Raw genomic sequence first — 16,017 nt, forward strand, 5'->3', positions numbered from 1 at the left:
GACACAGAGGTAGCTACAGCCGTAGACTACCGTACTGTGTCTGCTGCTAATATAGACTGGATGATAATGAGATGAAATCAATATATATATATATATATAATATCACTAGTACTGCAGCCGGACAGGTAAATATATTTATTATGTAATGACAGATGACGGACCTGCTGGACACAGTCAGCTCAGCAGCACCGCAGACTGCTACAGTAAGCTACTATAGTAGTATGTATAAAGAAGAAAGAAGAAAAAAAAACCACGGGTAGGTGGTATACAATATTATATATATATTATATACAATTATATATATATATATATATATATATATATATATATATATATATATAGAAATGGATTCTCGTGGGAGCCAATATGCCTTTTGTATGACAATAATTAAAAGTTTTTATTGTACAGAAACAAACGATATTTATCCTAAGCGTTCGTTATTGACACAACCTTCTAAAAATTCATATAAAACAATATTACAATCTTATACATAAATTACAGTTGGATGTGAGGATTTTACAGCCAGGTGATCACAGTCAGAACTCGAAATGGATGTATCTCCAACCAGATGTTTGTGAAAAGGACTTTGTTAACCAGACGTTGCAAAACCCAACGCGTTTCGTCCGTTAGGACTTCATCAGGGGTTTGGAATCTGGATAGTTACAAATGGAAATATATAAATCATATAGTCTTCATTAATAAGACATATTATTATCCAGGTTAGTATTCCATTGAAATCTATTGTGGATTAACATATGACGATGCTAAATTCCTTTTGTCGTAATTATAACCCTTTATGAAGTCTAAGAACACTGTACGCTGTTTACTTAAGAAGTACCGTAATGGTACGCTATTTGCGTAACGATCGCTCAGCAGTAAGCGAGACGCTCAAGCGTCACGTTCGCTCACGGCCCAGTGATCACAGGACACGTTATTGGTTATCACTAGAGTAATGATTCGCGGTAGCGTAGCGTACGCTCGAGACCACGAGGAGGTCACCAGCGATGCAGACGCTCACAGCGCTATACCTTTATGTATAAACCTTATACCAAAGAAATACACAGAATACCTTAATGTGAGTACAGGGTGTAAGTGCAACCTTGTGTAACCTGACTAACTACAAGGCTGCTTGAGCGTCACCGACGCTCAAGTGAACACTTAATACTATAGAAAATACACAGATACTGGTTTAGGGTCCAAAGCCTATTAACTGTATTATATCTAATATACTTGTAAAAAGGGGATAACAGTACAAATGATACACTACAATATAACAGAGACTTCCTAACCACAGAACTAAACAATAAATACAAAAAGACAATACTACACTGACCTAAATGCAATACAATACAATACTATAATACTATGAGAGATATAAGAGAAAAGAGGAGAGAGAGAGAGAGAGACGGGGAGAGATGAGAGAAATTGGCTCACAGAAAGACAATGATTACGGAGAGAAACTTACGCACAAAGGGTATGATCGCCTGCGCCTCGATATCCAGCTCCCGGCTATCAGCAGATAACCGTTGATGAGAGAGAGTGAGAGTTGGATATGGTCGGCCTGCCTATTTATGCCCCACACACAATGCAATCTCATGGTCCTACAATCCCATTGTCCATTGGCCGAAGGAATTCGGCCCTGCATCATAACAAAAGGTCATAGGGTGATTCATACAGGTGGGCTGTGACGATTTCCAACAGCTCAGGTGGGTGGGAAACTGGGTTTCCCGTCGCATACCTGAGTATGTGTAAATAATAGAAATGGACATAAACTTCTTATGTCCATAACTATTCGCACGAGCGATTAATACGCTCCAAACCAACACCGGAATATTACTAATTAAATACTCTTCCGATGGGTACCAAACACTGCTGTATGATTCCTGTCAGACCCTTCGTACAATACAAAGAGGGATTCCTTTAAACAGGGACCTTCTATTTTAACCAAACTTTCAGAATCTATCAAGGTGACCATGATCTACAAACTACATTAATTGTGAACATTTGTAACGAATGAGTCGCACGCTACGACTACATAAACTCTACCGTAAATACGCATACCGCGCCTGCGAGTGCACGCTATCGCGGGTATGCGCCTTCACGGGAGAGCGTACGCATGCGCAGCGCGGACCAGTGTGCGGTGCAAATATGGCAACGTGCATAGAGACATTTTTCTGACTTTGACAGTCCACCCTTTGGCAGTCAATAATAACTGCCACCTTCTAAAATATTTAAGGAGAAAAATGTAAATCAGGGGTTAATTGATTTCCATGGTGGGGTAAGGAAGAAGAGAGGAGTAGGTGTGAAAAGGGTATGACCTAGTGAGAAAGTAGAAGCATGTGTGTATGAGTCCATGTTTGGAGGGTCATGTATCATCGTGCCGTACGTGTGGTAAATCAAGCTTCGAGGTATTGCGAAGTATACATTTGAATTCCTTCTTATCCTGTGGTACAGGTCTGTGGATGGGCTGTCAAACTCTACCGAGCTCATTTCGGCTATGGTTGTAACAAAAATGGGGATGCACATTTTAGTTGATGATACATGAATGGGGGAGGTATGTGGTGGCTGATATCTGTGCCTGTATTCCCTATTGTCTATGTGTGTCGTTACCTGAGGGTTGTAGGGATGAAGATAAGGAACACTTACGAAAAATGCAATAATATTCTATGTCAGGGAAATGTACATCTGTTGTTGAAGTTGTGTTCGGTATCTGTTGAGAGTCGTCTTCTTTGCGCTGTATTGCTCCTTGGGCATGAGCAAATAGCTTTGTCTGAGCCATCAGATTTACAAAAAATGTTGGGCTAGCGTGAGTTTAAAAGTACTAGGGAAACTGGGGATCCATGGCAAAGTTCATCAAGTGTCCATATTTAAAGTTGTCAAATCTTCTTCTTTGGTCAATCCGTTGTCTGTATACATCTCGTCTCGTCAGCTTCCTCGTCCAAGGGGGTCTTTGTATCTGGGAGAAAAGCAGAAAAACAGGTGAAAGAAACGGACCGTATAATCGCATTTTCATCACATTCTGGTTTCTATCATTGGGTCATAAATCAAATCCAGGTTAATTACGGTTTCCTCACTCCTCAAGCTCATCACTTTTGTACTTTGTTTGCACCTCATTAAAGCCTGCCCGCATCTAAATATCAATCCAATCGATATAACGACACCCAAGATACATAGTAGAAACTTTCCAACATCCATTATGACTCCTTGAGCCCAGTCTCCTAAACCGGAGAACCAATTTCGCGGGTTCAACCATGACACCCAACCAGTCAGCTCATTACCTACAGCAGCAAGGGTGAGATTGTGTTTTCGACGAAATTCCCACTTCAATTGGAGAATATCGTCCATCTTTTGGTCTATGACCTCTACCGGGTCCTCGGTGCTATTTGTGATGTACGTGCAACACTTTATGCCGTACTGTGTTGCCAATGTAACACAATATCCGCCTGTTACTGCTGTAAGATAATTAAGAACCATCCTATGCTGAACTAGTTCTGTTTTGTAGGCTTGAAGTTCTCTTCCAGTGTATCTAAACGTGTCATCATACATTTCAGTGATATTATCTAACAAATTGGCGAGTGCGGAAATGTATCTATAATTCATCACACCTCGAGCGGTGCGAGTGAAATCTAACGCTACCAGAACCTGAATCCCGGTGGATTCATGGATAAGATCAGAGGCCGGATGCTCTAACCTTTCTGACAGTTGTCGTTTAACTCGGTGCTCGTAATGAGTGTGAGTATAAGGAGCTTGGGCACCACGGTGTATGTCCTTCATTTTGTCATGTGTAACAGTCATCACTTCAGGCAATACTTTTCCAATATAACACAATCCTTCAGAGTTTGGGGCAAGCCATTTGTACGCCTTTCTCCCGCATATGAAATATGCATCATCGGGGAGAACATAAGGGACGGAGAAGGACATGACCATGTTACAAACCTTCCAGGTGAAATCTCCTGACCCTAATTCTTCCATCTGCTTAATGCACGTATCAGTTTGTACGATATGTGCACAGTATCCTGGTGATACCTCTCCAACTTTAGTAATCCTATTTCCTAAGGTATATCGATACCGGAAAGATTTTCCTCTACTGGCTATGTGGCGTACGAGCTCTGTATCTGTAGGCATTCTATCTGCTCTGTGTGAAAAGGTCATGGTAAGGTTGCTCCATGACACTTCCCAATTTCCCGGTTTTCTGGGATTGGAGATATTAAAACATAAGAGGGACCTATCCACATGGTATTGGTGGAGCTTCAAACTAGGAGGGCTGGAGATGTTAAACCTCCGATCCACCGGTCTCCCACCACTTAGCTCAAGTACCTCCCCTAACGTTAAAGGAAATGGTACTAGCCCTGATTTGCTGTGACCCTGAGGTACTTGAGAGCATACCCAACAATCTGTTTGGTTTAACACGTTACCCACTAAGGAGTGATAGTCACTCAATGGATGCCGGTCCATATGGATATTAAAACTAGATTGGCATTTCTTTATGCATCCATCTTCAACCAGATTATCACAGAGCCTACAGATACAATTTTCTTCAGCTAACAATCCATCACAATTTCTTCTATCGGATCGTTTTCTGATACTCGCCTTTGCTTGTTGGTTTGGTTGATCTTGGAAAACTACGCCTCCATCATCATAATCGGAACCCATTCCAGAACCTCTCTCGACCTCTATGGTACTCTCGCCGGAACAGACTGCTCTGGTCAACATCATGGTTAACATCAAAATCCGGATCACAGTCTCTTGGGGCAAGTCCATCTTTGAGGAAGAAATAGAGAAGAATGAGAAGGGGGAAAAAGAAATTTTTAAGGGAGAGGGGCTGGGAAGTGGAGAAAAACAATAAAAGGGAGAGGGGAGTCGACAACTGCTTCCGGTCTTCAAGGCTCAGGTGCCGCCTCAGTCCTCCTGGAACAGACACTCTAGTGATACAACCTCTACCGTCTGTTCCTTATCACGGGACTTCTCTGGATCAGCAACCTTTTTGCAGTGGGATGAATGGACCCAAGTCTCTCTCTCAGCAACCTTCAATGCTGTGGTGCTAGTCAATAAGACCTGGTATGGTCCTTCCCATCTATCAATAAGACAACCTGAGCGTAGAAAATTTTGTATCATTACATAATTCCCAGGTTCAATGTCATGACAATTACTATCTGGTAAATCAGGAATCACCAACTTCAGATTATCATTTTGATTCCTCAACTGTTTACTCATGTTAATTAAGTATTTTACAGTTACTTCATTGTTACATTTCAAATCATCCTGAGGGTTAATCATGACATGCGGTTGTCGACCAAACAAGATTTCAAAAGGAGACAGATTAAGAGGGGACCTGGGAGTGGTTCTGATGCTATACAAAACAATGGGTAAAGCTTCTGGCCACGTCAATCCTGTCTCTGTCATTACTTTTCTCAATTTATTTTTAATAGTGCTGTTCACTCTTTCGACCTTCGCACTCGCCTGTGGACGGTACGGAGTGTGCAGCTTGCTATCAATACCCATTAATTTACACATTCCTTGAAAGACATCACCTGTAAAATGGGTACCCCTATCACTTTCGATGATTCTAGGGATACCATATCTACATACAAATTCCTGCACAATTTTCTTAGCTGTAAACATGGCAGTATTTGTAGCTGCTGGAAATGCTTCGACCCAATTCGAGAAAACATCTATACAGACAAGTACATATTTCAAATTTCGACATGGGGGTAATTGAATGAAGTCAATTTGTATTACCTGGAAAGGGCCGCCGGCAGGTGGGATATGGGATGGTTCTGTAGGTATTGCTTTTCCAATATTCTTTCTCAGACAGGTAAGGCATGACATTGCTCTTTTACCCGCATGAGAGGAGAATCCTGGGGCGCACCAGTATGCTCTTACCAATTTGCACATCCCCTCCTTGCCTAGATGAGTCAGCCCGTGAGCTGCTTCAGCCAGACATGGAAGGTATGCCCTGGGGGCCACCGGTTTACCATGTCCATCCGTCCAGAGCCCTGAGGACTCCTGGCCATATCCCTTTGCCTTCCAGACTGCTCTTTCCTGTGTGGAACACAAATTCTGCATCTCACACAACTTCTGTGTGTTGATGGTATTAAATACCATCAGTTGTGTGGTGTCTGTCTGTATGGGGGTAGCAGCTGCAAGCTTTGCGGCTTCGTCTGCTCGGCTGTTACCAAGGGATACTGGGTCTTGGCTATATGTATGTGCTTTACATTTGATAACAGCCACTCTGTCGGGTTCCTGTATCGCTGTTAGAAGCCTTTTTATATGAGCTGCATGCGCTATCGGTGTGCCAGCTGCCGTCATGAAATTTCTGAGCCGCCATAGGGCTCCGAAATCATGGACTACCCCGAACGCGTATCTGGAATCGGTGTAGATATTGGCAGACTTACCCTTAGCCAATTCACATGCTCTGGTTAGGGCGACCAGTTCAGCAACCTGGGCTGAGTGAGGTGGGCCTAGCGGTTCCGCTTCTATGGTGTCTTGGTCATCTACGACTGCGTATCCAGTACACAAGTCTCCCGAGTCTGACTGTCTATGACAACTACCGTCCGTGTAGAACGTGAGTTCTGCATCTTCCAGTGGATTGTCACTGATGTCAGGCCTTGCGGTAAAATTTTGGGTCAAATATTCCATACAATCATGTGTATCTTCCTTTGCATTAAATCCTCCTTCCCCATCACTCTCACCTCCCACCCTTTGTGCCTGACCAGGCACACCTGGGAGAAATGTTGCAGGGTTTAATGCGCTGCATCTCCTTATGGTGATGTTTACTGGGGCCATTAATGCCAATTCCCATCTCGTAAACCTTGCTGATGAGACGTGTCTGGTTTGGGCAGAATTCAATAAGGCAGATACCGCATGCGGTGAATGGATTGTGAGGTTGTGGCCTAGCACGACATCTTCGCTTTTTGTCACTAGCAATGCTATCGCCGCAACGCTACGCAAGCATGTGGGGAGGGATCGCGCTACCGTATCTAGCTGAGCGCTGTAATATGCAACTGGCCTGCTGGCATCACCGTGTTTTTGTGTTAGTACACCTGCTGCGCACCCAGCACTTTCTGTTCCGTATAGTTCAAAGGGTTTCCCATAGTCTGGCATACCTAGTGCTGGTGCCTGCGTTAGGCATTGCTTGAGTCTCTCAAATGCTGTTTCAGATTCGTCTGTATGCGAAATCCGATCAGGTTTGTTTGAAGAGACCATTTCCTGCAAAGGTAGCGCCAATATGGAAAACCCTGGGATCCAATTACGGCAATACCCACACATTCCTAGAAACGTCCTGATCTGTTGCTGGGTTTGTGGCAGTGTCATGTCTCTAATGGCTTGGATTCTATCAGCGGTCAGGTGTCTCAGTCCTTGTGTTAGACAGTGTCCCAAATATTTTACCTTAGCTTGGCATAATTGCAACTTGTCTTTGGAAACCTTGTGACCTGTGTCTGAAAGATGAAACAGGAGCTGTTTCGTATCTTTCAGAGAAGCTTCCAATGAATCAGAACACAGTAGTAGATCATCCACGTACTGTATCAACACTGATCCACTCTCCGGTTGGAAAGACTGTAGACAATCATGCAAAGCCTGGGAAAATATACTTGGACTATCTATGAAACCTTGGGGTAACCGAGTCCACGTGTATTGGACTCCTCTGTATGTGAATGCAAACAAATATTGGCTGTCAGGGTGCAGAGGTACCGAAAAGAATGCGGAGCAGAGGTCAATAACAGTGAAAAATTTGGCAGTGGGAGGAATTTGCATTAGGATGACAGCTGGATTAGGCACTACGGGGAACTGACTCTCAACTATTTTGTTAATCCCCCTTAGATCTTGCACTAGCCTGTAACCCCTCCCCCCACTCTTTTTAACAGGGAAGATGGGACTATTTGCTGTGCTGGACGTTCTTACTAGAATGCCCTGTTGTAGCAAGCGCTCTATTACGGGAAAAACTCCTAACTCCACCTCTGGCTTCAGAGGATACTGTGGGATTTTTGGAGCTATCCTACCATCTTTTACTTGTACAACTACTGGAGCTACATTTGCCATTAATCCAGTGTCCTGTCCATCTTTTGTCCAAAGTGACTCTGGTATCTGAGATGTCATCTCTTCTACTTGGGATGGATTCCTATTTGTCATAATGGAATGTGACATTAATTTTGATGGGGAGTCTAACATGTCTCGTACTTCCTGAGCGTGATTCTCAGGGATGTCCAAGAATACACCTTCAGGAGTACAATAAATGACGCAACCCATTTTACATAGTAAGTCTCTTCCCAGGAGATTAGTTGGTGCCGATGCAGCCAGCAAAAAGGAATGCTTGGTATGCAAAGGCCCTATTGTAATCTCGGCTGGTTTGCTAACAGGGTAGTGCTGGACTACTCCTGTTACTCCCATGGCTGGAATTGTCCTACCAGTGGTTCTCATGCCCACTGTCGAATTTATCACTGACTTGGCCGCCCCTGTGTCTACAAGAAAGTGTAAAGTTTTTCCAGCTACATTGATTGCAATCTCTGGTTCACTTCCAAGGCTGGCAATCAATTTAACTGGCTGCAGATTACAGGTATGGCCACACCCCTATTGGGTATGCTGACCTCCCTGAATCCCGCTGGCAGCAACTACTTGTGAGGGAGTTAGCTGGGAACTACCAGAGGCATGCCAATCTCTGTTCGGGGGGTATCTTTTTGTTTCCCCTGTATGTGGCTCAAAACTCCGCCTCTGTGGACCCTGCTCCCAATGTCGTGTGTTGTGTTGTTGTCTAGGGGGTTGAAAAGATCTTTGTACATTCTTTGCTCTACATTCTCGTGCAAAGTGTCCCGGTCTGTTACAAGAAAAACATGTTATTACACTTGCCTTACCCACAGGATTCGGTGGTACATACGCAGGCTGCCTTGTGGTCAGCGCCTGTATACTTACTGACATCAACTTATCACTTTGCGACTCCCTGTGCCTAGTGATATTTCTGTCGTGATCAATAGCAGCCTCTCTCAATGTGGACACTGACAGACCTCGCCAGCATGGTTGCGTGGTCTGTACCCTAGCTTTTAATGTTTCTTTCAAACCATCCATCAGTACAGATACTGCTACTTCTCGATGGTTTGGGTTGGTCTTAATGTCTTCTATACCAGTGTACTTTGCCATTTCTAATAGTGCCCGGTGAAAATATTCTGTTGCCGTTTCGGACTCCTTTTGCTTAATGGAAAATATTTTATTCCATTTAACAACGGCTGGGAAATACTCCTTTAGCTGTAAATTTATCCTTTTTACATTATCCTTGTTGTACACGTCTGTAAGCGGTACATCTTTATCCAATGCACAGTCAGCTAAAAATTGAGTTGCGTCAACATTGGAAGGTAAACAAGCTCTTAGCAGTATCTGCCAATCCTTGTTGTTGGGTTCTACAGTGTTACCTAGATCCCTGATGTATTTTTGGCTAGCAACTAAATCCTTCCTGGGGTCAGGAAATTCGGACACTATTGTTCTTAATTCCATTCTGGAAAATGGAGTGTACATGGCAATGTTCCTTATGGGAGTGGCTCCAGACACATCTGTTTTTCCATTGGGAACTGCTATTACCCTTACAGGAGCAATTCTAACAGCCTCTTCCTGTGTAGATTCTACAGCTTGTTGTGGTACAATTGTTTCAGTGTAGTGCATGGTGCCGTACTTACCCGTTGACACGACCTCACCTATCCCTCCGCTAGGGGCTTTCACTAATCTCGTGGGTGTCGCTGTGCCTACTGTGGTCTCTGCTATGGTGGCTGTAAGAGAGAGAGCTGAAATTGTTGCTGAATCGTCTTCTTGATCACACTCCTGAGGAAGGTTCAAAACAGGGTACATCTTGCACGGGTTAATACTTGCATGAGTTATTTGGTTAACATCATTAACATTTACAAGGTTACTAAGAGTTTTTGTTTTATAACCCAGTGCGTTTCTCTCCGTAATCAACTTCTCTCCTGCAATGTATGGTGGAGGAGGAGCTGTGGCTATCAGCTTCCTGACTGCCCCAGATCCTGCCGCCAGAGCCAAACCTCTCTGTATCTCACCTTCCTGGTACCATAACTGTAAATAATCATGATGCTGAATTCGTCTCTTTGCTGATTTTACGAGACATATCCTCCTCCTTAAATTTTGTAACACTTCTGGACTAAAGCTACCTATTCTTGGGAATTTGTCCCTGTCTTGTACAGTCATTCTCTCCCATTCATCACATAAAGATTCGGTGTGACTTCCATATTTTTCACACATTACATATCGTGCCGACCCAACTGGTCGGTTCACAGAATCAACCTGAACCAGGGTTGATCGCCCCCTACCTGAGCAACTGGCCCCCATAGTCTGCAGGTGTTGCTTAGTCCTCCTTGGATCTCTGTATCAAGGTTTTCAGCAAGCCTTTTCAGACAACCAAATTACTCCACAGTAGGCCGGCGGTGGCGGTTTACCGAGTACCCCACTCACTCGCCCACCTCGACCAATACGACCTGATCACACCGACGTGGTGCTGGCGTACTCGATACAGGGCCCCTATGGAACCTTCAGTTTACTGGAACATATGAGGGTTACCCGCAGGACACTTACTCTTTCCAGTAAAGTTGGGGTTGTTAGATAGTTCCTGAGTGACCAGCGAACTTCCCTTCCAAAAATAAAAAATTACACAAATCACGTCAGAATGTACAAATAGCGTTTGTGACCACTTTACTCTAATGGTATTAGGTCAGATTACTAACTACTGCACACAATTACGTGTGGTCCAATCGTTCAGTACACAAGCACTACTTGTTATGTACTGAAAGATCAATGGAATCGATGTTTCCGGCCGCGATTCCTTCAGCAAGAGCTTGTATGGCCTATATGGGTTCTGCACCAACGCCCCCAGGGGTTGTGCCACTGGACTTTTATAGCGGACCTTTTACCTTACGACCTCCTGGTCTTGTTACCTTATGACCTCCTGGTCTTGTTACCTTATGGTCCGCTATACTCTAATGCTCAAATATTATTTAACCAGGGATGCCTCCCTAGCCACCGTATATGTCACTTACACGTATGTCCCTTGACGAGTACCCGGCTTTCCTTTTGGTTCCACCTTAAAGTTGTATAAACTTATGTATACAAAACCACACTCACTCAACACATGTACACTCTGTTTCTATATCTATTTCTGCGCAGAAATTGTCTTCAGTCCAACAGTGTTACCAATTAGGAGCAGGATCTGTTAAACTAAATTTCAGATTTTTCCAAAAATAGATTTGCGTTATTTACCGCTTCGCGTTATCTACCGCTGTGCGTTACTTATCGCTTTGCGCTAATTATCGCTTTGCGCTAATTCAACTTTTCGTGACTTGAGCTACGTGGGCGTAACCGGACGCTACGTTGCGTAGTGAACGCTGCGTGCGTCTGCCTTTGGATTGCGTACGCTAGTCTTTGTTAGCGACACGTGTACGCAATGCAAAGATCCACCGTAACACAATATATACTTTTATCAATGTAAATGATCCCTGATCATCTACCGCAATCCACACTGACTGCCTTGTATCTCAGACAAATCGTGTGTTGTTCTATACTTTAACTATTACCTCTACTATGAAATAACAGCAAATCTCTTTTAGCACTTTCTATCAACTATAAAAATTGGCAAACAGGAATAGTGATATACGAAATTGAAAAAAAAGAACTGCAGATAAATGTATGCGTGCGTGTATACGCAAGACAGAAGAGAAATAAAACAGTTTTAAAAGACACAAGCGTTTTGTTCTTACTTCCGGTTCCCGGATTCCTTCAGCACTCTTTATCTAAGCGAAGCAGACGCTTATCCCGTCAGCACTGCGAGACAACCTCCCACCCTTTGCTGGAGGGATAATGTCTGCTGATCTACCTAGTGCAGATATGAGAAGGATCGGATGAGCCCCCAATTGACGATGCTAAATTCCTTTTGTCGTAATTATAACCCTTTATGAAGTCTAAGAACACTGTACGCTGTTTACTTAAGAAGTACCGTAATGGTACGCTATTTGCGTAACGATCGCTCAGCAGTAAGCGAGAGGCTCAAGCGTCACGTTCGCTCACGGCCCAGTGATCACAGGACACGTTATTGGTTATCACTAGAGTAATGATTCGCGGTAGCGTAGCGTACGCTCGAGACCACGAGGAGGTCACCAGCGATGCAGACGCTCACAGCGCTATACCTTTATGTATAAACCTTATACCAAAGAAATACACAGAATACCTTAATGTGAGTACAGGGTGTAAGTGCAACCTTGTGTAACCTGACTAACTACAAGGCTGCTTGAGCGTCACCGACGCTCAAGTGAACACTTAATACTATAGAAAATACACAGATACTGGTTTAGGGTCCAAAGCCTATTAACTGTATTATATCTAATATACTTGTAAAAAGGGGATAACAGTACAAATGATACACTACAATATAACAGAGACTTCCTAACCACAGAACCAAACAATAAATACAAAAAGACAATACTACACTGACCTAAATGCAATACAATACAATACTATAATACTATGAGAGATATAAGAGAAAAGAGGAGAGAGAGAGAGAGAGAGAGAGAGACGGGGAGAGATGAGAGAAATTTTCTCACAGAAAGACAATGATTACGGAGAGAAACTTACGCACAAAGGGTATGATCGCCTGCGCCTCGATATCCAGCTCCCGGCTATCAGCAGATAACCGTTGATGAGAGAGAGTGAGAGTTGGATATGGTCGGCCTGCCTATTTATGCCCCACACACAATGCAATCTCATGGTCCTACAATCCCATTGTCCATTGGCCGAAGGAATTCGGCCCTGCATCATAACAAAAGGTCATAGGGTGATTCATACAGGTGGGCTGTGACGATTTCCAACAGCTCAGGTGGGTGGGAAACTGGGTTTCCCGCCGCATACCTGAGTATGTGTAAATAATAGAAATGGACATAAACTTCTTATGTCCATAACTATTCGCACGAGCGATTAATACGCTCCAAACCAACACCGGAATATTACTAATTAAATACTCTTCCGATGGGTACCAAACACTGCTGTATGATTCCTGTCAGACCCTTCGTACAATACAAAGAGGGATTCCTTTAAACAGGGACCTTCTATTTTAACCAAACTTTCAGAATCTATCAAGGTGACCATGATCTACAAACTACATTAATTGTGAACATTTGTAACGAATGAGTCGCACGCTACGACTACATAAACTCTACCGTAAATACGCATACCGCGCCTGCGAGTGCACGCTATCGCGGGTATGCGCCTTCACGGGAGAGCGTACGCATGCGCAGCGCGGACCAGTGTGCGGTGCAAATATGGCAACGTGCATAGAGACATTTTTCTGACTTTGACACATACATACCAGTTCTTATAGTAGGAGTGATTACCATTGATCAGAAAGGTTTAGAATATCCAATGATTACATCCAATCACATATTCAATTTGATAAATATAATATCTGAAACATTATCGTTATAATAATCAATAAACATTATCCTTATACAAATGATAAAAGGAAGAGGGAGGGAGAGTCAAAAGAAGGGAAAAGGGAGGGAAAGTCGAAAGAATATTATGAATGTCAATATAAATCAAATAGCTCCGTATTTATCCACATAATCAACATCAATTCAGCTGATGGAAATGATACAAAGGGCAGGGTCTACAAGTATCAGAAACTACCAATAGTTATAGAACACCCCAATTAAAGTCCACATAAAACTTCAAATTCACAATATACACACAATTATATCCACATTACAACTCATTGTACAATACATACCTAGATAGACTTCAAAAAAATATATATAAATTTGGTTGAAATTAGATGATGTTACGTTCCCTAAAAGGGATAAAGATAAAATAGTTTTTTGTCACTCAAATGATTGTTAATAGGAAATGTTCCTGTAACATCCTGTTTACCATTAAAATAACATAGATGCTACCAACAAATCAGAGAAGATATAACAACAACTTCCTCAATTGATTATAAGAAACCATGCTGATGTCAGTATTTAATGTAAGGTATTTAAGGTGATTCAAATAGAAGAACTTTTTTATCCCAAACTAATTAATAAATGATGTCTTTAATCTAACATGCAATGGGGAGTGGTATATTCAATTAATCATTAGAGAGCCAATTAAGTTCACAGCTGTAATTTATAACCAGCAAGAAGAACTTTTTAACATCTGAAATACTAATCTTAACATCATATGGTATTTAATATTTGCACTAAATTAGTCTGGTTCTTACCTATTTTCAATCAAGAATGGTGGAACCTTATAGTCTACCTCTGTTTATACATGTCACCAAACAGAGAACTTAGGAAAATTTCAAATCCTGAACGAAACTATTCCCTGTGGACAAGTAAATCTAAATCAGTATATTACAATCATACTAAAATTAAGTAGGTACTCTTAAATTAAGGAATCCATTCATATAATAAATTTTCAAAAAGACCATCCAATAACTAAGTTCCAAATATACAATTATAGTACTCAAACTTACTTTTTACAGGAACAAGTGCAACCTCACTGAATCCCAACTACAGAATGAGAGGCAATATAAGGACATCCCTTTATAGCTCCCTTGATATTACATCACTTCCTGCTGGCTGATTAATTAATTTATTATTAGTTAGTGATGTGTTAAGACCTCATAGTACTATGTGGAATGCCATTCTTACTGGTTACCTAACAGATCCCCTAAATGATGTCTTTAATCTAACATGCAATGGGGAGTGGTAGATTCAATCAATCATTAGAGAGCCAATTAAGTTCACAGCTTTAATTTATAACCAGCAAGAAGAACTTTTTAACATCTGAAATACTTAACCTCATATGGTATTCAATATTTGCACTAAATTAGTCTGGTTCTTACCTATTTTCAATCAAGAATGGTGGAACCTTATAGTCTACCTCTGTTTATACATGTCACCAAAAAGAGGACTTAGGAAAAATTTCAAATCCTGAATGATACTATTCCCTGTGGACAAGTAAAACTAAATCAGTATATTACAATCATATTAAAATTAAGTAGTTACTCTTCAATTAAGGAATCCATTCATCTAATAAATTTTCAAAAAGACCATCCAATAACTAAGTTCCAAAAATACCAATATAGTACTCAAACTTACTTTTTACAGGAACAAGTGCAACCTCACTGAATACCAACTACAGAATGAGAGGCAATATAGGGGCATCCCTTTATAGCTCCCTTGATATTACATCACTTCCTGCTGGCTGATTAATTAATTTATTATTAGTTAGTAATGTGTTAAAACCTCATAGTACTATGTGGAATGCCATTCTTACTGGTTAACTAACATCAATTCTGCTTCCTGACATTATAAAAATAAGAGGGGACAAAATCTGAACGCTACATGCATTCCACTCTCGCGTGCGTGTCAACGCACCGCACTTCCGGTTCCGGCGGAAGTACGCACCGCGTGCGTGTCACAGTCACGCACTTCCGGCGGAAGTACATCACATGCGAGTCACGATCGCTGTTTGCGTGCCATGGTCCCGTAGTTCGATGGAGATGTGTCAGCGGATGTTAAATTTTGTGGTTAGCTTTAGGGATTCTTTCTGTGATGAATAAAGATTAAACAAAAATTCTTTATAAGGTCTACTATCAAAGAGTTCTTTGGTCATTAAAGTCAAACTCTTTTTTCACAGTTAGAATTGTAACATTAATATTGAATTCTAAATAGTAATAAAGTGCTGTTATCTCATCAATTAAATAAAGGTATTAATAGTGCTATTTATTAAATAAGTGTTAATCAATATAAGTGACCAATTTGTGATAAATAATATTAATTATAAACTATTTGATAAAAAAATATACTTAAAGTGACTTATTGCAATAATAACTAATAGTATTGATACGACATGTTTCAAATTTAAAGTTTAGTGTTTAATTGTCTGGTTCAAATTACACCGACAATATTAATATAACCAACATCAACATGATTTCCCATTTACAGAAAGATTCACCACATATTACATTTCATAAGAGTTATATATTGATAGACC

At 41.6% G+C, this 16,017-nt stretch overlaps 1 long non-coding RNA gene across 1 annotated transcript; it reads right to left on the reverse strand.

The window, feature by feature from the left end:
* Positions 1 to 371: 371 nt before the first annotated feature.
* LOC135058087 (uncharacterized) lies at positions 372 to 15,205 on the reverse strand. Its single transcript, XR_010244587.1, has 5 exons — positions 15,120 to 15,205; positions 14,237 to 14,340; positions 13,766 to 13,825; positions 13,349 to 13,444; positions 372 to 652 (listed from the first exon to the last, which is right to left on the reverse strand). It is a non-coding gene; the product is annotated as an uncharacterized LOC135058087 (long non-coding RNA).
* Positions 15,206 to 16,017: the final 812 nt, after the last annotated feature.

This window comes from Pseudophryne corroboree, chromosome 3, assembly GCF_028390025.1.
Source record: "Pseudophryne corroboree isolate aPseCor3 chromosome 3, aPseCor3.hap2, whole genome shotgun sequence".
In the NCBI taxonomy this organism is placed as follows: Eukaryota; Metazoa; Chordata; class Amphibia; order Anura; family Myobatrachidae; genus Pseudophryne; species Pseudophryne corroboree.